The sequence below is a fragment of the Mus musculus genome, chromosome 2 (assembly GCF_000001635.26).
Source record: "Mus musculus strain C57BL/6J chromosome 2, GRCm38.p6 C57BL/6J".
Lineage (NCBI taxonomy): Eukaryota > Metazoa > Chordata > Mammalia > Rodentia > Muridae > Mus > Mus musculus.
This window is the reverse complement of record NC_000068.7, coordinates 53531911-53558576: the sequence shown is the minus strand read 5'-3', so window position 1 is coordinate 53558576 and position 26666 is coordinate 53531911. Positions and strand designations below refer to the sequence as shown.

The 26666-nt window shown below is 40.1% G+C and overlaps 2 pseudogenes; one reads left to right on the top strand and one right to left on the bottom strand.

Moving 5' to 3' along the window:
- On the top strand, window positions 2673–5178 carry Gm13502 (predicted gene 13502; annotated as a pseudogene).
- Gm13503 lies at window positions 6206–6684 on the bottom strand (annotated as a pseudogene).
- Window positions 6685–26666: the final 19982 nt, after the last annotated feature.

The window sequence follows — 26666 nt, the reverse complement described above, 5'->3', positions numbered from 1 at the left end:
CCTAGAAAAAACAAGAAGATAATCCCTCAACAAAACTAAAAGAAGACAGCCACAAGAACAGAATGCCAACTTTAACAACAAAAATAACAGGAAGCAACAATTACTTTTCCTTAATATCTCTTAATATCAATGGTCTCAACTCCCCAATAAAAAGACATAGACTAACAGACTGGCTACACAAACAGGACCCAACATTCTGCTGCTTACAGGAAACCCATCTCAGGGAAAAAGACAGACACTACCTCAGAGTGAAAGGCTGGAAAACAATTTTCCAAGCAAATGGTCTGAAGAAACAAGCTGGAGTAGCCATTTTAATATCGGATAAAATCGACTTCCAACCCAAAGTTATCAAAAAAGACAAGGAGGGACACTTCATACTCATCAAAGGTAAAATCCTCCAAGAGGAACTCACAATTCTGAATATCTACGCTCCAAATGCAAGGGCAGCCACATTCATTAAAGACACCTTAGTAAAGCTCAAAGCACACATGGCACCTCACACAATAATAGTGGGAGACTTCAACACACCACTTTCATCAATGGACAGATCGTGGAAACAGAAACTAAACAGGGACACAGTGAAACTAACAGGAGTTATGAAACAAATGGACCTGACAGATATCTACAGAACATTTTATCCTAAAACAAAAGGATATACCTTCTTCTCAGCACCTCACAGGACCTTCTCCAAAATTGACCATATAATTGGTCACAAAACAGGCCTCAAAAGATAAAAAATACTGAAATTGTCCCATGTATCCTATCAGACCACCATGGCCTAAGACTGATCTTCAATAACAACATAAATAACGGAAAGCCAACATTCACGTGGAAACTGAACAACACTCTTCTCAATGATACCTTGGTCAAGGAAGGAATAAAGAAAGAAATTAAAGACTTTTTAGAGTTTAATGAAAATGAAGCCACAACGTACCCAAACCTATGGGACACAATGAAAGCATTTCTAAGAGGGAAACTCATAGCTCTGAGTGCCTCCAAGAAGAAACAGGAGAGAGCACATACTAGCAGCTTGACAACACATCTAAAAGCTCTAGAAAAAATAGAAGCAAATTCACCCAAGAGGAGTAGATGGCAGGAAATAATCAAACTCAGGGGTGAAATCAACCAAGTGGAAACAAGAAGAACTATTCAAAGAATTAACCAAACGAGGAGTTGGTTCTTTGAGAACATCAACAAGATAGATAAACCCTTAGCTAGACTCAATAGAGGGCACAGGGACAAAATCCTAATTAACAAAATCAGAAATGAAAAGGGAGACATAACAACAGATCCTGAAGAAATCCAAAACACCATCAGATCCTTCTACAAAAGGCTATACTCAACAAAACTGGAAAACCTGGACGAAATGGACAAATTTCTGGACAGATACCAGGTACCAAAGTTGAATCAGGATCAAGTTGACCATCTAAACAGTCCCATATCACCTAAAGAAATAGAAGCAGTTATTAATAGTCTCCCAGCCAAAAAAAAGCCCAGGACCAGACAGGTTTAGTGCAGAGTTCTATCAGACCTTCAAAGAAGATCTAATCCAGTTCTGCACAAACTATTTCACAAAATAGAAGTAGAAGGTACTCTACCCAACTCATTTTATGAAGCCACAATTACTCTGATACCTAAACCACAGAAAGACCCAACAAAGATAGAGAACTTCAGACCAATTTCTCTTATGAATATCGAAGCAAAAATCCTCAATAAAATTCTCGCTAACCGAATCCAAGAACATTTTAAAGCAATCATCCATCCTGACCAAGTAGGTTTTATTCCAGGGATGCAGGGATGGTTTAATATACAAAAATCCATCAATGTAATCCATTATATAAACAAACTCAAAGACAAAAACCACATGATCATCTCGTTAGATGCAGAAAAAGCATTTGACAAGATCCAACACCCATTCATGATAAAAGTTTTGGAAAGATCAGGAATTCAAGGCCCATACCTAAACATGATAAAAGCAATCTACATCAAACCAGTAGCCAACATCAAAGTAAATGGAGAGAAGCAATCCCACTAAAATCAGGGACTAGACAAGGCTGCCCACTTTCTCCCTACCTTTTCAACATAGTACTTGAAGTATTAGCCAGAGCAATTCGACAACAAAAGGAGATCAAGGGGATACAAACTGGAAAAGAGGAAGTCAAAATATCACTTTTTGCAGATGATATGATAATATATATAAGTGACCCTAAAAATTCCACCAGAGAACTCCTAAGCCTGATAAACAGCTTCGGTGAAGTAGCTGGATATAAAATAAACTCAAACAAGTCAATGGCCTTTCTCTATACAAAGAATAAACAGGCTGAGAATGAAATTAGGGAAACAACACCCTTCTCAATAGTCACAAATAATATAAAATACCTTGGCGTGACTCTAACTAAGGAAGTGAAAGATCTGTATGATAAAAATTTCAAGTCTCTGAAGAAAGAAATTAAAGAAGATCTCAAAAGATGGAAAGATCTCCCAAGCTCGTGGATTGGCAGGATCAACATTGTAAAAATGGCTATCTTGCCAAAAGCAATCTACAGATTCAATGCAATCCCCATCAAAATTCCAACTCAATTCTTCAACGAATTAGAAGAAGCAATTTGCAAATTCATCTGGGATAACAAAAAACCTAGGATAGCAAAAACTCTTCTCAAGGATAAAAGAACCTCTGGTGGAATCACCATGCCTGACCTAAAGCTTTACTACAAAGCAATTGTGATAAAAACTGCATGGTACTGGTATAGAGACAGACAAGTAGACCAATGGAATAGAATTGAAGACCCAGAAATGAACCCACACACCTATGGTCACTTGATCTTCGACAAGGGAGCTAAAACCATCCAGTGGAAGAAAGACAGCATTTTCAACAATTGGTGCTGGCACAACTGGTTGTTATCGTGTAGAAGAATGCAAATTGATCCATACTTATCTCCTTGTACTAAGGTCAAATCTAAGTGGATCAAGGAACTTCACATAAAACCAGAGACACTGAAACTTATAGAGGAGAAAGTGGGGAAAAGCCTTGAAGATATGGGCACAGGGGAAAAATTCCTGAACAGAACAGTAATGGCTTGTACTGTAAGATGGAGAATTGACAAATGGGACCTAATGAAACTCCAAAGTTTCTGCAAGGCAAAAGACACTGTCAGTAAGACAAAAAGACCACCAACAGATTGGGAAAGGATCATTACCTATCCTAAATCAGATAGGGGACTAATATCCAACATATATAAAGAACTCAAGAAGGTGGACTTCAGAAAATCAAATAACCCCATTAAAAAATGGGGCTCAGAGCTGAACAAAGAATTCTCACCTGAGGAATACCGAATGGCAGAGAAACACCTGAAAAAATGTTCAACATCCTTAATCATCAGGGAAATGCAAATCAAAGCAACCCTGAGATTCTACCTCACACCAGTCAAAATGGCTAAGGTCAAAAATTCAGGTGACAGCAGATGCTGGCGTGGATGTGGAGAAAGAGGAACACTCCTCCATTGTTGGTGGGAGTGCAGGCTTGTACAACCACTCTGGAAATCAGTCTGGCGTTTCCTCAGAAAATTGGACATAGTACTACCGGAGGATCCAGCAATACCTCTCCTGGGCATATATCCAGAAGATGCCCCAACGGGTAAGAAGGACACATGCTCCACTATGTTCATAGCAGCCTTATTTATAATAGCCAGAAGCTGGAAAGAACCCAGATGCCCCTCAACAGAGGAATGGATACAGAAAATGTGGTACATCTACACAATGGAGTACTACTCTGCTACTAAAAAGAATGAATTTATGAAATTCCTAGCCAAATGGATGGACCTAGAGGGCATCATCCTGAGTGAGGTAACACATTCACAAAGAAACTCACGCAATATGTACTCACTGATAAGTGGATATTAGCCCCAAACCTAGGATACCCAAGATATAAGATACAATTTCCTAAACACATGAAACTCAAGAAGAATGAAGACTGAAGTGTGGACACTATGCCCCTCCTTAGAATTGGGAACAAAACACCCATGGAAGGAGTTACAGAGACAAAGTTTGGAGCTGAGATGAAAGGATGGACCATGTAGAGACTGCCATATCCAGGGATCCACCCCATAATCAGCATCCAAACGCTGACACCATTGCATACACTAGCAAGATTTTATTGAAAGGACCCAGATGTAGCTGTCTCTTGTGAGACTATGCCGGGGCCTAGCAAACACAGAAGTGGATGCTCACAGTCAGCTAATGGATGGATCACAGGGCTCCCAATGGAGGAGCTAGAGAAAGTAGCCAAGGAGCTAAAGGGATCTGCAACCCTATAGGTGGAACAGCATTATGAACTAACCAGTACCCCGGAGCTCTTGAATCTAGCTGCACATATATCAAAAGATGGCCTAGTCGGCCATCACTGGAAAGAGAGGCCCATTGGACTTGCAAACTTTATATGCCCCAGTACAGGGGAACGCCAGGGCCAAAAAGGGGGAGTGGGTGGGTAGGGGAGTGGGGGTGGGTGGGTATGGGGGACTTTTGGTATAGCATTGGAAATGTAAATGAGCTAAATACCTAATAAAAAATGGAAAAAAAAAAAGAAAAAAAATTTCTTAGTTCCATCTAACCAGCATCAACTGTCCCATAAACTCAAAGGTTTCAAGTCAGTGGGGATGGTCTCTTGTTAACCATAGCTTATTCTTCAGCCCCAGCTGACCAAAATGACAGAGTCTTAATTCAAAATAGCAAATGGCACTAATAGAGTCTTTAAACTTTCCTGTGAAAGGAAAATAAAGGCAGGCCTCCACTGCACTACCTCAACATTCTCATCTTTCAAGCCCCTACAGAACTTCCCACTGTGCTCTCAACACTCAGTGGCTTTTCTATCCCAAGTTTCTTCCAAAATCCTCCACAAAACATGGTATTAGTTGGTTTATACTTCCATATTACTATTCATCATTGAAAGAAGACAGAACAGGAACTCAAACAGGATTGTAGCCTGGAGGCAGGAGCTGATGCAGATGCCACAAAGGAGTTCTGCTAGCTGACTTTGTCCTAAAGTAAAAGTTTCTGGTTGTATCATGTGGTGCAACCTCATGTGGTGGTTTGCTGAGTCAAGACCCATGGGAGGATACATGATGTCTAGAGGGAGTATAAGTAGGACCCACTGGACAGGACATTTACATAGCAAGCTTTACAATGCACTGTTTGTCTCAATTCTTTGATGATCTTTGCTTTGTTGAGAGAGGCACTGCTGAGAACTTCTCTTGGCATCCCAGTTGTTCCTTGTCATTCCTGCTAACTCGTGCCAATTCAGCAGAGGCCTGGCTGTTTCTGCTGGATCATGCCACCACTGTTGATTCATGTTTGGTTTCCTAACACCACTGAACTGGACTGATGGTGTCCTGACAAATTAAGATTGAAACTGCCCCCAAAGATGTACTTCTAGACAGGTCTACATCCCCTTATCATCTTTTCTCACCTACCTTTGGACAGTGTGCTAGAAGGGGGGGGGGGTCAAAGCATTTGAAAACCCTTATTTAAATGTATGTTTTTAAAATCTAAGCCTACAGGCTTCTGTGGCTTTGTTCAGCCTGCTTTCTTATAGAACCCAGAACCACCAGCCAAGGGATAGCACCACCTACCAAGCCACGTCCCTGCCAATCACTGATTAATTTATTTTTTATTAATTAATTTATATTTTGAGCCATTAAAAGAATCATCTGTCATATTTATTTTAGAATGGTTTACATCAAATTCATTTGGGCACAGTAGATATTGACATGAAAAGCAGTTGTATCAGAATGGTCATCAGAAAAATAGTAACATTTTACACATAATAACTAGAAAATATTTTCTGTCTGATCACTTGAGTTAGAAATCCTGAGAATGTTACTCACTGAACAATTAGAATCTACCTCATAACTGAAATTTGCTCAGGAAGAATCCTCTTAAAAGATGCTCTGAAGGCCAGGCAGTGGTGGTGCACACCTTTAATCCCAGTATTTGGGAGACAGAGACAGGTGGATTTCTGAGTTCAAGGCCAGCCTGGTCAACAGAACAAGTTCCAGGACAGCCAGGGCCACACAGAGAAACCTTGTCTCGAAAAAACAAAAAATCTCTGAGGTACAAATGACCTATCTAGTCAACATGTGTCCTCTACATCTTACAAAGGATTTAAACAAGCAGATCCAACACTTCTAAGCCACTGGCTCTTAGGAAGGGGTCATTCCGGCTTGAGGATGCACTGTTCCACGATTTCCCGAAGGTTGGGGTTCTCCATTGCAGCTGCCACTTGCTCTTTGTCATTTATCTGCTTGTTGATATCTTCTTCTGTCCAGTGAACGGCAGACACCGCTAGAGCTTTACTCTTAAGCACAGCCCAATAAGAGTTGCCAAAGAGCAATGAGGCACTGTTGGTGTGAACTTGATAATAACCAAATAGTTATCTTCATTTATTTCTTGAACTTCCACACAACTCTCTGTGACCACTTCCAGTTCTTCTAAAGCATTGGGCTTTTCTGGGTCCTGGATAGTTCAAATCAAATCATAAACTTCTAGCGCTTTCTCTTCCATGATCTGGGGCTGCCAGGCAGCTCCGTGCTCAGAAAACCCTGAGAGCCATAGGACCCTGCTCAGCGTCCAGGAAAGCAACCCAGACACTCGCTCCATCCTCACGTTCCACCATCCCTGGTGACTGTCCCAACCGAGCCACCGTCTTTCCGCAGCCGACCCCGGGGAGAGAACTTCCTGGTCTTCAAATAAACCAAGACATGTATAAAGGTTTAGGGGAGCAGAGAATAATTATTTTTTTCACTCCATATTTTATTTCCCCTCCCCATCCATGCTTCAACTGTTCCACACCCCTTACCTCCTCCTCACCCACCTGTCTCCACGTAGATGTCCCCACTTCCCACCCCACCTGACCTCTAACTTCCCTGGGGCCTCCAGTCTCTTGAGGGTTAGGTGCATCATCTATGAATGTACACAGACCTGGCAGTCCTCTACTGTATGTGTGTTGGGGGCCTCATCAGCTGGTGTATGCTGCCTGGTTGGTGTTCCAGTATCTGAGAGATCTTGGGGTTCCAGGTTAATTGGTACTGCTGTTCCTCCTACAGGATTGCCCTTCTTCTCAGATTATTTCAGCCTTCCCTAATTCAATAACAGGCGTCAGCTGCTTCTGTCCATTGGTTGGGTGCAAATATCTGCATCTGATTCTTTCAGCTGCTTGTTGAATATTTCAGAGGGCAGTCATGATAGGTCCCTTTTTGTGAGCGTTCCATAGACTTGGTAATAGTGTCCAGGTCTTGGAACCTCCCCTTGAGCGGGATGCCACTTTGGGCCTGTCACTGGACCTTCTTTTCCTCAGGCTCCTCTCCATTTCCACCCCTGTAATTCTTTCAGACAGGAACAATTATGGGTCAGAAGTGTGACTGTGGCATGGCAACCCCATACTTCACTTAATATCCTGTCTTCTGCAGGAGGTGGGCTCTATATAAGTTCCTTCTCCCTACTGTCAGGCATTTCATCTAAGGTCCCTCCCTTTGAGTCCTGAGAGTCTCTTACCTCCCAGGTCTCTGGTGCATTCTGGTAGGTCCCCCCAACCTCCTACCTCCCAAGGTTGCCTGTTTCCATTCTTTCTGCTGGTCCTCAGGGCTTCAATCCTTCTCCCTCAACCAATACCAGATCATGCTCCCCCAACTCTCTCCCACCCATCCACTTCCCCTCCCAGATCCTTCCCTCCCTCCCCACTTGTGATTGCTTTCTTCTCTCTCCCAAGTTGGGGCTGAGGCATCCTCACTTGGGCACTTCAGCATGTTGACCCATTTGAGTTCTGTGGACTTTATCTTGGGTATTCTGTACTGGGTACCTAACTCAGGACCTTATACAAGCTAGGCAAGCATCCCACCATCAAGCAGTATCCTCAGTCCCTACAGTTCTCTTTATCAATGGAGATAACCAAGTTCCTGGTGAGCCCCTCAGCATTCACTGAAGCCTTGACAAAGAAATAACTGACATCATTGCAGTGTTATCTTCTTCTAGAATCCAAGCTATTTTTAGGAGCCAAGGAGAGAGCAATTTCCTGAAAGCTCATTTCAACATCCTTCTCCCTCTCTATGTTCTAGCTACCTCCTCTCATGGGTATCTTTTAACTTATTTTTAGCTATAACTCTCATCGTACATTCAGAATTGTGCTTGCTAACTTTTGTGTCACCGTAATTCAATAACTAACAAAATACTTTAAAGGACAGAATACTTATTTTAGTTCACAGCCTTATAGTTTCAGTTGATAGTTGCTTGGGTAGGACATGGTGGTGGTGGTGGTGGTGGTGGAAATATACAGAGGGAAAAGATAAATAAAGTATGGTGGCCAGGAATCAGAGTCAGGAAAGGCCCGGAGCCCACAAGCACCTACTGCTGTGGGTCTAAGTCCTCCAACTAGGGTGTTTCTCTTACCAACCCCCAACAGTGGCTTCATGCCATGAATCCATTAAGGGATCAATCCCTTCATTAGTCTCTAGAAATGCTGTTGCAGACACACCCAGCTTTGCTAATTTCCTAAGCGTTTTTCAATCCAATCGAAATTCCATTGTTAACAAGCATAAGGACTTTACATTCTGGCGTTAAAATGTCTTACTATTTTGGCTTATTTTTAAATTTAGCTCTCTCAACACATTCTCAGTTTTTGTCAAAATATTCCTCTTTGTTGTCCCTTTACCCAAACTTCAGCTTATATTTGGGCCAAATATTTCAATAACCCATCTCCTTTGCCTGATCCTCCAACAGTTCTAACATAGCAACCTGAATGAACATAAATGCTCATGTGCTCAGGCTATTACAGTTTTCTGTAAGGGAGGGAGGAAGGGAGGGAGGGAAGGAAGGAAGGAAGGAAGGAAGGAAGGAAGGAAGGAAGGAAGGAAGGAAGGAAGGAAGGAAGGAAGCAATTCAACTATCTAATACGTTTACATGAAGTGACATAAGATCACTGGTATCTTTTGTAGCTCAGTGCTGTCCACACTATTTAAAGTATCACTGTTAAGAACATCCATTATCTCAGACACATTACTGTTCTGTCAACTAACTTCCTCTCAGTAGATGACCTCTCCTTCCCCTTCATGGGAAGACACAAAGCTCAACGGAGTGGCACTCCTATGCCAGCAAGTCCATGGGTCAACCTTGATCTTTTTATTTACTAAAGTTCTCCTTCAAGCTATTACACACTTAAATCTAATGATCCCCAAGGTTGACTTTGCAAATCAGCAATATCACTAATTTTTTTTAATCCGCAACCTCTGGGTCTACCTCAGGCCTGCCGAACTAGAACACGGGGGGATGTGGGGACCTAGTGAAGCAGCACTAACATTACTACTCCAGCCACCACTTTGTCTAACATCTGACTGTCAACAGCCCCTAACTCATGTCTCTTCATCATCCTTGCTCTCCTGGAGTAAATTTATCACCCTGTAACCAACATTATCACTTGAGTTATAACTAAGTTGGGGGGTCATCCTGTTTTTTAAGACCTAAAGTCTTATCTCATAAAGTCTCATCTTCAGCAATCATATGAATCGATTTTCAACTGTTTCACAAGGAATTTCAGGCAATGATTCAGTGTCTTCCAGGTTCATCCTGAAAAATCCATCTCTTGAATTTTAACAATCTAGTAATCAGGCATTCTTTCCATGCCTTTGAGATCATGCCCTCATTCTTCTTACAAACTTTTTTTCTACACAACTGTATTTATCCTTCATTCCTCAAGTCAGAACACATTTTATTGATGACCTTGGCCTGAACCTCAGACTACACTGAATTTCACTTCTGTATAACTTATGATCTCCATATTTATCCCCTACGATAATTTTCTTCCTTTCTTACCTGATACTGGTATCAGACTATTAAGCACCATTTCAGGGCAGGAATAGAGTTCATTCCATTTGCTATTTGTACTCTATACCCTATATAAGGCAAGTTAAACACTCAATAGAGGTAGAATGAATTAATAAACCAAGTCATTTCAAACTATAGACTGTAATTTGTATATTTATTTTCATATCATTGAAAATATTTTTCGGGCTGGTGAGATGGCTCAGTGGGTAAGAGCACCCGGCTGCTCTTCCGAAGGTCTGGAGTTCAAATCCCAGCAACCACATGGTGGCTCACAACCATCCGTAACGAGATCTGACTCCCTCTTCCGGAGTGTCTGAAGACAGCTACTGTGTACTTACATATAACCAATAAATAAATCTTAAAAAAAAAAAAAAAAGAAAAGAAAAGAAAATATTTTTCTGGGATGGCTAGATGGCCTTGTGGTTTAAAGCTCTTGTGAGGAAAGGCTGATCCAAGGTTTGATTGCCAGATCTCACCACAGAAAGGGAGAACCAATTTTCCAGAAGATGTCATCTAATCTCTATACATGCATGCTTGAACACACATACACACACACACACACACACACACACACACACACACACACACACCATACATGCTCACATGTTCTCATTCTCTTTCGCTCTGCATAGATAGATAGATAGATAGATAGATAGATAGATAGATAGATAGAGATAGAGATATATAAAACAATAATAATAATACACTTTTTCTTCCTTTTTAATTATTAAATTATTTTATTTACTTACATTCCAAATTTGCCCCCCTTTCCTGGTCCCCCTGCCACTCCATCCCCTCTCCACTTTGCCTCCTAGAGGGTGCTTCCCCACTTCCCCACTTATCGCTACCTCACCACCCCCAGCATCCCTCTTCCTGGGGCATCAAGTCTCTATAAGATTAGGCACATCTTCACCCACTGAGGCCAGACAAGGCAGTCCTCTGCTACATATGGACTAGGGTTCATGTACCAGCCCATGTATGCTTTTTGATTGGTGTCTCAGTCTGTTGTTCTTCCTATAGGGTTGCCATCCCCTTAAACTCCTCCAATCCTCCCCCTAAATCTTCCATAGGAGTCTCTGACCTAAGTCCAATGGATGGCTGTAAGTATCCGCATCTGACTCAGTTGATGGTCTCATCTGATGATCTGACACAGCTGTTGGTAGAGCCTTTCAGAAAACAGCCATGCTAGGTTCCTGTCTGCAAGCACAACATGACATCAGTAATAGTTTCAGGGTTTGCTGCCTGCCCATGGGATGTATCCCAAGTTGGGCTGGTCAATGGATGACCTTTCCTTCACGCTCTTTTCTATTTTTGTTCCTGGATTTCTTTTAGATACAAACAATTCTGGACCAAACATTTTGATGGTAGGTAGGAAGCCCCATCTTCCACTGGGGACCCTGCCTATCTACTGGAGGTGGTCTCTTCCAGTTCCATATCTCCACTGTTGGGCATTTCAACCAATGTCATCACCATTGAGTCCTGGGAGCCTCTCACATTCCAGGTCTCTGAGACTTTCTAGAGGTTCTCCCTGCCCTCTACCACTCCCCCGCACCCCCCCATGCCCCACAGCTGCATATTTCCATTCATTCTCTTTGCCCTCTGAGCTTCTCTCCTGTCTCCCCCCATGCCTGATCCTGACCCCCTTTTCCCCTCCTCCCTCCCTCTGCCACTCATGATTATTTTCTTCCTCCTTCTAAATGGGATTCAAGCACCCTTACTTGGGCCATCCTTCTTTTTAAACTTCATGCATTCTGTGAGTTGTATCATGGCTATTCTGTACTTTTTGGCAAATATCTACTTATCAGTGAGTACATATCTTTCATGTCCTTTTGTCTGTGTTACCTCACTCAGGATGATATTTTCTAGTTCCATCCATTTGCCTGTAAAATTCATGGTAATCTCATTTTTAATAGTTGAGTAGTATTCCATTATGTAAATAAACCATATTTTCTATATCCATCCTTCAGTTGAGGGACATCTAGGTTGATTCCAGCTTTTAGCTATTACAAATAAGGGTGCAACGAACATAGAAGAACACATGTCCTTGTGATATGGTAGGCTGTGGGGTCTGGGGGATAGGGACATAATACACGTTTAAAATAGTTTTCAACTAAGTCTTCCTCCCCTCCTTCTTTCCCTCTTCCTGCTCTCCTCACAATTACTTTCATTACTCTTAAATCTACAGTGAAGTTCCCAGTCTATTATTCTACTTTGGTACCTAAAGTCTTTCAGCAAACTCAGAAGACACCCTGAGAAAGTCTGTTTTGAATGGAAGCATAGCAACATCTGCCAGTTACTATGCAAATTGTTACCTTGAAGGAGTTCAGAGTTTCAATATTAGACAACTACATTCCTCTCTAAAGGATCATGCTTTTGTATAACTTGGTTTTCACCAGTGGGTGTAATAAAAAAAAAGTTTCTTATGGAAGGAAGAATGATACATAAATTAGAGTACAGGTGCACAGTTTTATTTAGTTTGAGAAAAATGTGTCATGCCCAGTAGGCATTAAAGTACTATGATATAAATACTCGTAGAGTTTAGACATAATGATTCAACAAGGAAAACTGTTAGTATTTTTTTTAATTAAGAAGCATTGAAAAAAAAAAAACCTCCTAAAATATTAAAAGAACTTCAGAAAACTCTGGAGGAATTCTGGTTTTGTCAGTTACTAAATTTTCTCACTTTTTGTTTTACTTGTATTTATATTCCTGCCCAGTTGTTGCTTATCATGATTTATTTCAGTTTTTTTTTTCTTTCTGGTAGTGGTGATGTATCTTTTTACCTTTATCAGTTTATATTTATTTTGTTCTTTTTGCCTGATTTATATCACAATTCATTTTTCTTCCCTGTAATAATTTCTATGTCCTTCTGTTGTTATTACCATCTTTCTGATACACTGAAATATTATATTATAAAGAAAATAAAATAGGTTTTTATAGCTCTCTATACTCATACATAAATATCCATTTTAAAATTGGTCACAGAAAGAAAAGGGAAAGAGGATTAAGTTAGTTACTTTACTCTGATCAATTTTAAGAATCACCAACTTTAGAGGGTATATGGCTGGGTAATATATTACTCATCTCCCACTAGCTTTAATGTGAGTAATACTTTTGAAAATTGCCTTTTTGTTGAAAATTACTGACTCTTGAATAAGGCCTAGGAAGATATTTGCCAGACATTAGGATGTTGAAATTTCTCAGACCATGGTACACCTTTGTTTGTTTGTTTGTTTGTTTGTTTGTTTGTTCTGGGCTTTTTTAATAATATGTATTTATTTTTTGAAATTTTCATTACATTTAAATAATGTATTTTGAGCCTTTCTACCTGTCACCTCCTCCAATTCCCTCTGATTCCCTGATCCTGTCTCCTTCACAACTTCATGTTTTTTTCTTTGTTCTTAGTAATAACTCCCTGAGTTCAATTAGCATGTCTGACATGCACATGGGTATGGGGCCCTCCAGTGGGGCATGATCAACTTATTAGGGGCTACATTCCCAAAGAAGAGTGACTCTACCTCCCTCAGCAGCCATCAGCAGCCAATAGGTCCTCTGCCAAGGATAGGGCCCTTTGAGTACTGCCCCAATTCATGCTAAAGTTTTTAATGGATTGATCTTATACAGATCTTATGCGGGTAACCACAGCTGCTGTAAGTTGATGAGTCCAATATCCATGTCAGGTCCATGAAATCAACATTTCAAAACTCTGTTTCCTTTTTGGCCTCTTAGTCCATGATTTCTCCTGACCTTGGATGGGGAGACATTTATATAAATGACTCAAATTCATCCACAGCTGAGGCCAGTTATTAGTCTCTGCACACTGGTTAACTACTAACCACTTCACAAACAAGTTTTTCTGATCAAAGTAGAGTAACACCAACCTAGGAGTATAAACACAAACATTTAGAGTGCAGTTTAATAGCATGACCATTTAATATAACAACAGTAGCAGATTTGCCCATAAGGTCTTTTGGCTCCCCAATTATCCATGTTTAACCAGGTTTGCCGTCATAAAAAGGTTGACAGCCCCCAAATTATCTTGCAAATATTGTAGGCACATCTTCAATGTTGGTATTATAGCATTCAGGTTCCCTGACTGGATGAGATCATTGGTGTCTTTTGCCCCCCCCCCCCACCCCCAGCAGCATGCAATGCACCTTCTGGCACTATGTAAGCTAGCCATCAGAGAATCTCCTGATACACTGATGTTTATTTCTCTACATCCAAAGTAGACATCATTTTTTAATGTGTCTTATAAAAAGCCATAAGTATTGATTGTACATTTGTATACCTCTTGCTACTTCATCATTACCATTGCCCAAATAGTAAGCCTTTCTTTGGAGAAGCAGAGTTGAAGCTTGATCTCTGACCTCTACATTTGACCACATCATGAATAAACTATTTCTCTTTTGTAAAATTCAGAATTTCAGTGATTGACATTCAATACAAGATGAGTCCGTTTTATCACTAGTTGTATGTTAGGGGAATCAAGACAAAACTAATTCTGGAGTGAACTTAAAACCTGTCAGTTCTCTTTTTTTTTGTCCATTATATTACAAAAGTACCTCCAAAACTGAATCCCTACCTCATGGAGCTAAGCACACAAACATCCAAAAGCTGATCAAGGAAATAGTGGAATAGTTTCAAGCCAAGGCAAAAGCCAATGGCTCACAAAAGCAAGGATAACTTAGCCATCAGCAACAACCTATGTGAGCTTCTGAATATATGTGGGTCATTTCTTCCCTTCAAAACTATGTCCTTTTTGTGGCTTTCTATAGCTGGAAATGCACAGGAAAGTAAAACCTTGCTTTCCAAGTCCAGTGAATGTATTTCAAGGCCACCACAAGCACTGTACTTAATTTTTTATTAAAGTAGCTTCAGGCAAATACATGTTTGTTGAAAACTAAGCATCAGAAATTCAATACATGATAAATATTAAATGAGTAGCTTCAGGAGAAATAGAGAGAAATGCAGACAATGGTGGGAAGAATTGATGTATGGCTAGATTTCAAGTAGGTGAGTGGGTCTGGAGAAGACGTGTTCACATAAAAGAAAATGGCAAAGTCCCAGCTAACAATTCCAAGAGAGTAGGAGATCCATCCAATTAGGCCACAGGTTATTAAATGAGGACTATGTGAATGATTCTGGAAAGGAAGGTTAGAGACAGACCAGTCTTTGATGTCCAAACCTCCCCTTCTGGTCTTATTGTTTAGGCCAACAATTCACTCCCATTAGTTCAAAATTTGTGTTTAGTTTAAGTCTTTATTCTCCCCAGTCCACTTTCAAAGATAATTCTGCATTCTTGAGTTAGCTCTGTGTGTTGCTTATGCTGAAATGTATTGTATAGTCAAGGAAACTGGTCTGGGGTTTGGCCAAAGGTAAATGCAACATGAGACACAAAGAGAATTTCAAGAAAATGAGCAAGCAAAAGATCATGAGTTAAAATTTTCCTATCCTCATTCCCATGCCCATTGTATGAAGGAGAAGACTTGGGGAAGGCTGAAGCAGGAGTTAGTAGGAAGTTTGATGACTTGAAAGTAATTTTCTTTAGCTGAGTGTTCTCTCCCAAGGAGCTTCTGGTGGTAAGGTATTTCCTTCTGTAGTCTCCATCATTCCTCCATCCTCTTTCCTACGCAGAAACATCCAGGAAAGATAAAGACTCATTAGTCAACAGGGGCTGCAATCAGAGCCTAATCAGCTTTATTTTGGACAAAAACCCACACTCTCCCTATAGACTTGTGTTCTGTTAATTTTGACTTTAAGCCCACAGCAAGGAATCTGCTGAGCTTCTTTTAATGGGAAGAACCCTGGGGTAAAGTCCAGAAAGACTATGTTCTGACCCTTGCTCTGCAGCTCAACAGCTGAAAGATCTGTGTGCAACCTGAGGCATGACTTCTGTGAGGTTTATAAAATGACCAGGTTACATTAGATATCCCCCGAGAATCTCTTCCATATTAATTTTTGAAATTTTAAGACATGATAGTAATTTTAGAACGTCCAAATTTTTATTTATCTAAATGAAAACAAAATGTAAAAAGCTTACTGGAATTGGCTACTAGAGGGACCACTTATGCTGCAGATAAAAGGTCAAGTTAGCAAGGATAAAATGAGCATTTCCCAGTATATAAGAAACCAGCTAAAATGCACATACTGCCAGGTCTATTTTCTGTGTTCCCAGGATAATTAGTATCAAAAACTTTCCCATTATCTACCCAATGCCACAAAATAACTTGTAATGGTATTTAAAAAAAAAAAAACCTTAGAAATAATACAACTGTCTACTAACAAGCCATTGATTGGATGAAATACAGTAAATCCATGCACTGCCGTGGCATAAAACTATTTAAAATGAGGTTGTCAAGAGCCATTGAATGAGCGTGGAATGTTCTCCATATTGACATATGAGGAAGTGATTTAGTTAATATTTCTTGAAGTGCTCAGAATGATTTCAACACAGTTATATAATATATGTTCACATTACCCAAGCTCCAACCTGCCTACTGCTGATAATAATGTCATGCTGTTTTAACAGCTCATTGACAATATATGTGAGCCTCTTTCTGTGGAGGTCTTTCCATCAAGTCCCTCAATCAGGAAGATCTACAACCAGCAAAAGAAAATCCCTTATTTCCTCTATAAATCTACTGCAGTCACGAATGTGGAGGTAAACCTGAGCATCAATTTTATTTGAGGTTTCTAGCCTCCCCCAATTATTAAGCTCCAGATGCAAAACTTTACCAAGAATTGGGTCAATATTTGGAATGTAAATAAGTAAAAATAACTCTTAAAAACTAAAAAGAATAACCCTTCAAAACACTAGCCTGATTATCCACAGTCTACTTACTACCCCGTCTTGAAACAATAGCTTGTCATTACTTTAAGAATAAAGATAAAACTCTTTAAGAAGCCAACAATTTTATAAAGTTTAAACTTATTGTGCCAGTTAGTTTTTGCCAGTTTGACACAAACTAGAGTCACTTGGGAAGAAGGAACCTAAATCGAGGAATTAGCACCATTAGATTGACTTGTGGGCAAGCTTCTGGGACACCTCCCTGATAATGATTGATGTGGGAGGGCCCAGTCCACTGTGGCAATAGGTCAGGTGGCCCTGGGTTGTATAAAAAGGCAAGCTGAGCAAAATATGACAAGCAAGTCCTATAAGCAGAATTCCCCCATAGCCTCTGTTTCAGTTCCTGCCCGCAAGCTAGATCCCTGCCTTAAGTTCCATTCCAACTTGTCTTTATGATGGACTATAAGCTGTTAGATGAAATAAACCCTTTCCTTTTCAAATTGCTCATTGACGTGTTTGTTGTAGAAATAGAAAGCAAACTAGGACAATAGGTAACTTTTTTGTTCTAGAGCATTTGCATAAAATTTGATTCTCTGGTCTTATAAACATTGCCACATTTCTTTATGCAGAATTCTTTCCTATTTTATGTGGATATAAACTTAATTTCCCTCAAGAATATGTATATCCTCCTAAATAGTGAGAATATCCAAGTGCAAACAGGTAATTGACTAGTGCAAATGTAACCAAGAGAGACATTGAGGAGGAAATGAACTCTTGCTAAGAAAAACAGACATCACTAAAAAAATGGCATCATAAAGGAAATGAATTCTCATACGGACAATGAAGAGCTGAATGTCTCTCATTGAAAATGCACACTGGTGCCAAAGAGTAAACTTCCAGTTTAGCACTAACCTATGAAAATGTCTCTATAGAAACATAGAATTTAATCTGCCCTTTAGGAAATATGCTCATGCATCTCTCCCTCTACTAAAACCATATGCAACTGTTCAAAGCCTTTCTATTTTCTATAAGGAAAACTTATTCAGAACTAAAAGTCTACAGTAGCACAGTCAAGCCACCTTAGAAACTCTCATAGTAGAAATTGCTTGGTACTGTGTGAAATAAGAGAATAACAAATTCAAGAGATGGCTGAAAACAGTGAAGTTTTAATATACCATTCTGCAGAAAGGGACACCAGCATAGAGAAAAAGCAAAAATTGCTGTCTGTAACTCTTATGAATTGTAAATACACCTCATACTGAAAATTGACCATAAGAATTTACTTCTTAAAATATTTAAGGATCTGAGTATCAAATTTGTATGCAGATTTTAATGTCTCCACTTGTATGTAGCTTCATGAGCCAGATAGTATGGACAGCAAAATCAATATATATTACTGATAACAAAATAGACAAACTGATAGGCAACCTAATGAAAAATAAGACAGAAGAATCAATAAAATTAAAAATGAAAGAAACTGCATTACAGTTGATGTCAGAGAAATTAAAAGGCATTGTAAAAGTCTATTACAATCATATAACTCTAAGACAGAATTGTGAAGAAATAAACTCTTCACAGACCATAACCAGTGAAGAGAGCAAGCAAGTCATCAAAAACTTCCAGAGAAAAACCCAGGCTCAACAATTTCCTCACTAGATAATTTTATGAAATTCTCAGTTGCTGAATAGTTCTGGTAGAATTGAATCAACCCAGTTCTCCCTCAAGTTCTTGCTGAATTTTAATAAATAAAATAAATAACTATAGAATGTGCTAGGATGGACTTTGTCTAAAGAAAGTAGGAATTTCTTGAAACAGTCTAGGAGATTTTCTTTTCCAATGTACAGAAGTCTCATTCTAGGGTAAACAGGAATGGTGAATACAAGCCAAACTTTGTTTCTCTCTATCTTTTGAGCAATATATCCTTTAAAGCTTTTCCAAGTCTGTCACGTGGTCCTAAGATATGTGATCTAGGGAAGGTCTCTTGTCCCTTGTCTGTGCTATATATGGAAGGATGCTTGTGGAGACTCACTCCACCCCAGAGAGTTTCAGAAGACTCGCTCACAGTGCATCCAAGACTTTTTCTGCCCCATGCTACCTACTTTTCAGTAGTAAGCTCATTTTTGCACAGCTTCATATATGATTATGTTCTGGCTCTCCAGACTAAGAAAAGTTGAGGTGCATGGTGGGTATAACCCTGGATGCAGTGGGCTCATGTAGTTGGCATAATGAAGATAATTGTTATTCTCTGTGAGGTCTCTCATAGGATTCAAAATAAGTGAACTTGCTTTGAATTGCCAGTGCCTGACAAATTCAGAAATGGATGCTCACAGCCATCCATTGGTCTGAGCACAGGGTTCCCAATGAAGGAACTAGAGAAAGGACCCAAGGAGCTGAAGAGGTTTACACCCTCATAGGAGGAACAACAATATGAACTAACCAGTATCCCCCAGAGCTCCCAGGGACTAAACCACCAACCAAAGAAAACAGATGGTGGGATTCATGGCTCCAGCTGCATATGTATCAGAGGATGGCCTAATCAGTCCTCCATGGGAAGAGAGGCCCCTGGTCCTATGAAGGCTCTATGCCCCGGTGTAGGGGAATTCCAGGGCTAGGAAGCAGCAGTGGGTGGGTTGTTGAGCAGGGGAGAGGGGAGGGGATAGGGGGGTTTCAGAGGGGAACCAGGAAAGAGGATAACATTTGAAATATAAAGAAAAATCTAATAAAAAATTAAGAAAGAAGTAATATAGAGTAAAGGACTCACAGGGAAGACCTAGAGGAGCTACTTTTCTTGTCACAGTGATTACATTTCTGACAAAGTGACTTAAAGGAAATAAATTTATCTTGGCACATGTTTTGATGGAAAGCAGCCCATCATAACAGAGCAGAGATATCGCTGGGAGACACCAGCATTGTGGGAACATATTGCTAGGATCTCTCACCCCTTATATCTCAGAAGACCATGAAACAAAGATCTAATAAGACTGAGGCTGGCTGGGTGGTGGTGTCAGACAGCATTAATCTCAATACGTTGGAAGCAAAGAGTCAAATTTCTAGGTAAGGGACCAGCCTGGTCTACAGAGTGAGTTCCAGAATATCCAGGGCTACACAGAGAAACAAAACAAAACAAAGTGTGAGGTTTAACTATAACTCTTAGACCTTAAATTAGTGAGCAACCTACACCCTTCAGGATGACCCTTTCTTATAAGACCCACAACCTCCCAGAACAGCACAACCAACCGGGGAACAAATGTTTAAACACATGGTTCTATGAGAGACATTTCACATGCAAACAATAACAATGTGATATGGTGAAGAAAAAATGTGATTATGGTCCTAAAACTGGGAGACAGGGAGACTGATAGGTAAGACTAAAATAAAGCTGACTTTCCAATTAAGCTTAGAAGATAGATTAGAAGAGTTTGAGGACCCTAATAAGAGAGAACTTTTACTTTTTACTTGTAAAATTTTGATCTCTTCAAATGTTTTACAAAGAAAAGGTATTGGCTTTTATCATTTAAAAAAATGTAAAGAGCCAAAAATAAAAAAAAGAAAAGAAAAGAAAAGAAAAAGAAAAAAGAGAAAGAACAAAAGATGGAAAATGATTGTGGAGGAACAACAAAGCATTATGAATCTTTCAAGTCCTTCACACACTGTGCCAGCCTGACTAAATCACAGGGCATGAAACTTGAGAGAAAACTGCTTAAAGAAAAGAAATGGAAATTTTTGAATAATTAAACTGATAAAATAGTATGGGGTTGAATGGGGTTGGATTGTGTGTTAGAATGAGAAATCTGTCCCTCAAGGAACTATGTCACATGCAAAGTCAAACTGAGTCAAGTCTACAACCTTCCCTGACAGCATAATGCAACATCAAGAGATGCTCTGGAAGATAAAACGGCAAGACACTTGCCCTGCAGGACAGCATATCTGAATCTACAGAGCTGCTGTACAGGCTCAGGCCATGTGCAAAACAGTCCTACTTACAGGCTACGTTCAGTCTTACAGCACTGTTCAAAATGTATCATAAATATAAACAGAGCATTCCCCTCTGTGAGCCCAAAAGAGGAGAGGAGAACCACAGCAAGTGGAGAAGAAAGAAAATCAGTGCTGAAAGCCGTGTCAGGAGCTGTTTGGGGTGAATGTCAGGTTTCACATGTCTTGGTATCATAGTTCATGTTTTCTAACAGGAGACAATCACTTCCCACAAAGCTACCTGAAAATATATATACTGTATTATAAAATTTTATACATTCACACTGGCTGTGCAAATGACTGATTCAAGCCAGGAAAATATAAAGGAGTACATGTGTATTGTCTTTCAACTTAAAACAAATGCAAAACATAAAATACCATTATTTTGGAACTTGTCTGGTTATAAATTTAATTTCTTCCAGCAAACATAAATTGGAAAATAAATGTCAAAAAAAGAAATGATATCTGGAATTGGCCCAACAAAAGTTCAGAGTAGATGGCCACCTGCTTTTTCCTTCCAATATTTTTATTATGGTAAGATATATATATCTTAGTTTACCATATTAACTATCTTAAGTATACTGTTTGGTGACATTAAGTGTATTCCCATTACTATATGGCTGTTACTAGCTTTAAAATACTTTACATATTATAATATTGAAATGCTTTAAACCATGTATTTCTGCTACTCTCTAACCTAGCATTAGCTGTAATAATTGCAAATGTTTATAGGGTATAGAGACACATCACATGACTTACTTGCATATAATGTATAATGGCCAAATTAGGAAAACTGACACATCTATTATATTATATATGTATTTTGGGGGTTAGAAAAAAATCAAAATCTTCTCTATTAGCTATTTTGAAATATTCAATTAAATGTTATCAATCAAATTCATTCTAGTGTGCTACACTGCACTATGCTGATCACTAGAAATCATTACAGAAAGACAGAGAGACAGACACAATTTTGCATTTACATTCTTTCTTTTGTACATCCGAACCATAGTTTCCCATCCCTTCTCCCCTTCCGGTGCCTCCCAAAACCTCCTTTCTGCCCTCTGCCCCATCCAATCCTTTCTTTCTCTTCAGAAAAGATAAGGACACCCATGGATGCCAACCAACCATGGCATATCAAGTTGCAGTTAGTTTAGGCACTGACCTAGGCACTCTGCGTATGTATTATAGTTGTGTAACTTGGTCTTCAAGTGGGACTCCTAACAGTTAGAATAGGGACTGTCTGTCTCTGGCTCTTTTGCCTGCTTTGGGACCTTTCCTCCTATTGAGTTGCCTCATCCAGCCTCAGTATGAAGAGGGTACCTCCATTCGGGCATCTGGGTTGGCTATTCAGTCTCTGTGAAGCCCCATGAGCTCAGGTTGGTTGATTCTGTGGATTTTCTTTTGATGTCCTTGACCCCTCTGGTGCCTATAATCCTTCTCCTTTTCTTAAGGATTTGCTGTGTTCAACCTAATGCTTGGCTGTGGATCTCTGCTTCTGTTTCCATCAGTTAGTGGGTGAAACCTCTCCGATGACAATTGATCTAGGCACCAATCAATGAGTATAGCAGAGTACCATTAAAAATCATTGCCTAGCCTAGGTCTCTGGCTATCCAGCCTCTGAGTCCTGGCCCTCCAGGCTAAACCCATATTTACATTAACCGTATTCTCCTCATGCTCTCTCTCACACCCTTCCTGTTGTCCAGGAACCACAATTTTGCTCTATCTTTCTCTGAGATCAACTCTTCAGTTTCCATATAAATAAAATCAAAGTCTTTTTCTTTATCCACTCACCCACTAATTGACATCCAGATTTCTGGGCTACCTGGGAGCAACAATCCTAACACTGTGAGGAGGAATCCCATTCAAAAAAAATGGGCTTCTACCCCTGACTAGTAATGCTGAACACCTTGCCACTTATTAGCTGGCATCCATGTATCCTCTTTGCATTAAATTGTCAAAGTTCTTTGCATATTTGGGGTGTTCGCCCCTTACCACACATGGTATTGCTATGGGGAGCAGAGGAAGCCTTGAGGGAAAGTGTAAGGAGATGATGGGTCCCAAGTGAATGTGTGTTATTGACTGGGACCAATGCCTATCCATGGGAACTGGCAAAGTCTTCCTCTGGACCATGTGCAGCCATTGGCAGTTTGTGCAAAAACTAGCAACTGAAGTATCTTCCTACCAAGACCGGCTAACTCCTCCACACACTGTATATAGTAAGCCATCTGAGGATCTAGACTGTAGCATGGTAGGTGGGGCCACTCCATCAGAGTGAGCATGACCTAACACATCCTAGCTTTTCTGTGTCTTTCCTTTCATCTCTCCTTTCTTCGTCACCCCAGTCAGGCTTCCATGACAAACTGCTGAACACAGCAATTTGAAACATCTTCCTCATCCTTAGGGCTGTCTTTTCACTCTTTTAGTACATTCTTTCTGTGCACAACATTTTAGTTTTCATGAAGTCCAAACTGTTTACTTTTGGCTTAATAATTCCTTGAGCCTTTGGCATGCTTCCCAAGCAGGAATTTGGTTTCTCTTAGAGCCATCCATAAGTATTTTAATTTTGCATTTGCCAGGAGTCTTTTAAAACACAGATGTGTCACCTAGCCTTGAATTCAGGATAAAAATATTATGGAAGGCATCTGTTATACTATCCAATATAATTCTGGTGTGCTCATGTCTGTTTGTTGTGTTAAGTCTTAGAAAAATGTGAGCAATGTTTGTTCACTCCAGAGAGAACACCAACAACAGGCCAAATAAATCATTTCACCAAAGTCTAGATTGTTGAATCAATGATTTAGTTGGGCTTACTTACGGAAACATAAGTGGGAAGTTACTTTCATAATCTTGGAAGTCTTCAAAAATGGATCATTAAAAGTTCCACGCCATCATGTATGATGGCTTTCTGTAGCTGCATACATGGAATCCAACCTTCAGTTTCCTGTTTATCTCCTACATGTTTTACCTTTTATCTTCTTTTTTTTCCATTTTTTATTAGGTATTTAGCTCATTTACATTTCCAATGCTATACCAAAAGTCCCCCATACCCACCCACCCCCAATCCCCTACCCACCCACTCCCCCTTTTTGGCCCTGGCGTTGCCCTGTACTGGGGCATATAAAGTTTGCGTGTCCAATGGGCCTCTCTTTCCAGTGATGGCCGACTAGGCCATCTTTTGATACATATGCAGCTAGAGTCAAGAGCTCCAGGGTACTGGTTAGTTCATAATGTTGTTCCACCTAAAGGGTTGCAGATCCCTTTAGCTCCTTGGGTACTTTCTCTAGCTCCTCCATTGGGAGCCCTGTGATCCATCCATTAGCTGACTGTGAGCATCCACTTCTGTGTTTGCTAGGCCCCGGCATAGTCTCACAAGAGACAGCTACATCTGGGTCCTTTCGATAAAATCTTGCTAGTGTATGCAATGGTAGCTCAGTCGTTAGAGCACCTTTTATCTTCTATAACCTACCTGAGGGAGGTTTGCTTACATCTGGATGGAAGTCACAGGAATGTATGGCAAGTGTCTGATGATCTTCATCACCACCCTGTTCTAAAAAGGAAGCCCTGATGAAGGGCTTGTTGGTTATCCAACTAATATGGCAATGATTGTTATACATGGAGTATAGTGTTCCACAGACATCAATTGTGGGACTTAAAACCATCTAGGAAGTTTGGTAAGGTAGAGCAGGTTGCGACCGGGAGACTCGGTGGGCATACACCTGAGGTTTAGGCAACTCCCAGCTCTCTGTTCCAGACTCCTGACTTGGAACATGTGCTATGTGTCTCACATAAAAGAAACATGTCCTATGATCACGTAGAACCAAAGCAGAGTTCTCCATGCTAATGAGGTACCGAGGGGCCTAGAGGACTTAGCCAAAAGCTTCCCTTCCTAGACATTCCTCTCTGCAGAATGTATTTAATCTCAGGCCCACGCTGAGAAGTAGATAAGTGAAGAAGTAGATAAGTTTATTATGAACTATGCACTTTATCCATTTTCAATACATACTTATAATTATGGAGTGAATTTACCTTCTAGCTGAGAAGTGGTTTTATGTATCCATTTTCCACCATGACAATAAACTGTTTAGAACCATGGACTGTCTCTTTTCATCAAGATCTACTGTGGGGAGTCATGGAGAAGGCACTCGACTACAGAGCTACAACTTAATTCTCCTATAGAAGGCTGCTCCTACCAAGCCTGCCACTGCCACACTAAGGACAATCACCTGCTGGGACATGTATCAAAAGATGGCCTAGTCGGCCATCACTGGAAAGAGAGGCCCATTGGACACGCAAACTTTATAGGCCCCAGTACAGGGGAACGCCAGGGCCAAAAAGGGGGAGTGGGTGGGTAGGGGAGTGGGGGTGGGTGGCTATGGGGGACTTTTGGTATAGCATTGGAAATGTAAATGAGCTAAATACCTAATAAAAAATGGAAAAGAAAAAAAAAAAAAGATGGAGCTTTCTCCCCCAACCCCACCCCCAGGCTACACACTGTCTGCAGCTCTTGACTCTGTTCTCTGTTCTTCCATGACTTCCAGCGGTGCCTGGAGGTCCAAGAGTTTGAGAACCCCATGCCTGGCCTTGTTGCACATCCACAGACACCCCCCCCCAAGTCAGCTCCAGCTTTCCCACATCTTAGACTGTACTTTCCTACAGCCCAGCACCTGCCCCAGCAGAGGTGTGGGGTAAACTCAAACTCCCCACATTCTGCCTCCCCAAGAGGGCCACAGACCAACAATCAATTAACAATTTGGGGGAGACTATGTTGGTTTTGAGTTGTTAGTATATCATAATACTGTTTGACATAACATAAACACTTCTACCCTAAAAAACAAGTACACGTGTTGCAATTGTTTCTACTACTAATTTGTTTAGTGAATGAAATATAAAGTTAAATGACAACAAAGTTACAGTTGAATTCCAAAAAACTCCAAAATGTATTTGTTGGTGGTTTGAGTTATATTTCCTGTACACTAACAATTCAATGGTAATATTTTCTTTGAGACATCAATGTTATAAACTAAGAACTCATTAATTTCATGCTTGTTTGGTATAGAAATAAAAATGAATCTGCAGCTAAAGAAAGAAAAGTAGAACATAACTATTGAACTAAAGATAAACTTTATTATAGGTTTTGTGGTATGGTGGCATAAAATATTTTGCATAACTTTATTATGAACTATACACTTTATCCATGTTCAATACATACTTGTAATTATAGAGTGAATTTACCTTCTAGCCACCAGTGGATTTAGAACACCCTTCTCACAACTGAGAGTTGAGTATAAAATAGTTAGCTGTATGATGTCCTAAAACATAGTTCTATACCCCAGCAGTGGTCCTTTTCAGCAGGAAGTTGACTGATAATTACTGAAATTCTATATCATCTGCATCTCCTCACAGATGAATATCAGCATAGTTATTATAATCTAAGGTTGGATGAACAGTCACTGAACATCAAGGCACATAGGGGTTTGTGCTTTATCACAGTAACTCCTCCTGAAAGTCTTATAAGGTTTGTTTTCATTGTTTCCATTTTCTCTTTAAAGGCTTCACTTTTATCAATTAATATTTCTCAAACAGGTTTCTCTTTTATTGTTTCCATTTTAAAGTACAAGTAGGAATCACTAAGGTTGATGACCCAGCTAACAGAGTTACTAAGTGTCAAATGTAGCCAGTCAATGTTTTGGTTCTATGCCATATCAGTTATCATAAGAAATAACTTCCCGACAGAAGAAAGACACTCAAGCACCGATGCCAGTCCCTCAGGCCCAGGATAGCCAGAAGAAAGGCAAGCACTGCCCTGGTCCAGTGGAACCAGAGTAGCTAGATGGAAGACACCCAAGCATCCATGGATACCACTATAATGGGCAAATATGTGATGGAGAGATGGAAAAGATGGAGTCCAAGGTGGAAGGATGGAAAGAGAAAGCAAAGCTGAGGGGTTCATACACTCTGGAGAATGGTGGAACTAGAGACTCAATGGTGGGAAGAAACCTGACCTGATGCCATGATGATATCCTAGGATTCCACC